Source organism: Schistocerca americana, chromosome 3 (assembly GCF_021461395.2).
Source record: "Schistocerca americana isolate TAMUIC-IGC-003095 chromosome 3, iqSchAmer2.1, whole genome shotgun sequence".
NCBI lineage: Eukaryota > Metazoa > Arthropoda > Insecta > Orthoptera > Acrididae > Schistocerca > Schistocerca americana.
In genome coordinates, this window is record NC_060121.1 from 590,745,418 (window position 1) to 590,747,917 (window position 2,500).

Here is a 2,500-nt window from a genome sequence, read left to right on the forward strand (position 1 = left end):
GAGCTGAGCAGCCGGCCGCCCGGGAGTGTGTCCCGGGGGCCCGCGCGAACACGCAAGCGTCCGCTCAATTATTCTGCAAACAGGAGGAGGCTGAGCTCCCCTGCACAATACACCTCGAAACCCTCTCAGGTCCCGGCGGCGCGCAGCGCCGTCCTAAGTACTTGGTCGGGTTCGAGAGAGGCGCAATCGCCCGGAGTTTGGCGAGTAGACGCTTTAGGTGCGACCACCCGTGCTCCCAACTGAGCTTGCCGCTGCCGACAGAGGCCCGGGAGCGTGCTGTCGTGGCATTGCCGGCGGGAGACAACACGCGCCACCTACGGTGACCGGCAGCTCCAACGCCAGCGCCACAGAAGGACAAAAGCCCCACTTGGGTGCCGAAGCGAACTCTCCCAGCACAGCGCACGCGCCAACACGTCCGCACAGCTGCGATACAAACCACCTGCGAGAACCGCAGAGGCGACCGAGCAGCAGACGGCGTCGCGGCGCCGAGCGCCGGGCGGCGGCGCATCCTCAGCGCACACAGTCCTCAATCGGACCAGCACACTGCAGATGTCCACCGCGCTTCGCACCGGGCCCGCGAGGACCTACTTTGGCCGCACGGCGCCGCGTGCAGGGTGCGCCGGCGCGCAGCTGCGCCGCCTGCCGGCTCCGTCGGCCGGCGCGCCTGCCACTGGCCGCCCCCACCAGCCGGCTGTAGCGCGTGCGCCCACGCACCGCGCGGCCAGCACGCCGGGAGGCCCCCCCTCGCCGGCCGGGGACGGTCCCACCCAGCCACCGCCGCGTATCGCTTCACACCCACATGCCATTCACGTTCGTGGGCATGGTGGGTATCGCTGCAACAACCGGTTGGTAGCTCAACCGATCGTCGCCATCACTGATTCACCCCTAGCGAGAACAACCGCACCACAACGGTTTACCAGTTGTTCATTTGCGTAACGTCACCAGCAAACGTAGGCGTCCATCGCCATTTGCAAATTCAACGATTGTTGCATGCCTGTGTCAGGTGTCACGACACACTATGTCTGCCCACATACACGCAACAACATGTGCACGCTTCGCGAACACGTGGAAGGTGGCCCCCGTACGTATGCGATGTCCATTGCGCGAACGACTGTCAACCGGCCTCTGTCGCATGTCGCAGATGTGGAACGCAGTGCACCATGCTATCACGGTGTGTGAGAGGAGACGACTACGTCTGACAACACGCGCCACTACATCAACAGACGGCTCATGCTGATCGCCATCCACGGCATACCATACTGCAATCCAGCTCTTATAGGGAGACGACACATAGCTGAGTGCACAACATTTGGACCGCATGGTTCGCCGTTGTTGGCGCAGTCGTTGTACGGTCACATGTACCACGATGTATCATTCAGTACATGAGGACCAATGTGCAGTACAGTGTGTGATTTGGACGTACAACATCAGCGGACAGTTGACACAGGCCGTACCACAGCGTAGGCTAAGTGCTTCGCCATGCGAATGCCAATGAACAACTGCAAATGCCAATGAACAACTGCAAAGGGCATTGAGCATGTACGTCCTGCTGCCATCCACATTACAGTGTATAGCTGCAAGGTGTTTAACATGAAGCGATACACTGGGGACCAGGCAGTGCGAGTAGCAAACTATATTGCGGGGGTTGCAGTTAGGCAACACTACACTACTTTAACGCGTCGTATGACAATTACAGAGCAGGTTAAGGCCCAACGTGTGTTGGGTTAAGGCCCAACGTGTGTTGGGTTAAGGCCCAACGTGTGTTGGGTTAAGGCCCAACGTGTGTTGGGTTAAGGCCCAACGTGTGTTGGGTTAAGGCCCAACGTGTGTTGGGTTAAGGCCCAACGTGTGTTGGGTTAAGGCCCAACGTGTGTTGGGTTAAGGCCCAACGTGTGTTGGGTTAAGGCCCAACGTGTGTTGGGTTAAGGCCCAACGTGTGTTGGGTTAAGGCCCAACGTGTGTTGGGTTAAGGCCCAACGTGTGTTGGGTTAAGGCCCAACGTGTGTTGGGTTAAGGCCCAACGTGTGTTGGGTTACAGCACAATATGGGTTACGTTAAGGGGCAATGTGGGTTACGTTACGGCGCAATGTGGGTTAGGCTAAGGCGCAATATAGGTTACATTAAGGCGCAATATAGGTTACGTTAAGGCGCAATATAGGTTACGTTAAGGCGCAATATAGGTTACGTTAAGGCGCAATATAGGTTACGTTAAGGCGCAATATAGGTTACGTTAAGGCGCAATATAGGTTACGTTAAGGCGCAATATAGGTTACGTTAAGGCGCAATATAGGTTACGTTAAGGCGCAATATAGGTTACGTTAAGGCGCAATATAGGTTACGTTAAGGCGCAATATAGGTTACGTTAAGGCGCAATATAGGTTACGTTAAGGCGCAATATAGGTTACGTTAAGGCGCAATATAGGTTACGTTAAGGCGCAATACAGGTTACGTTAAGGCGCAATACGGGTTACGTTAAGGCGCAATACAGGTTACGTTAAGG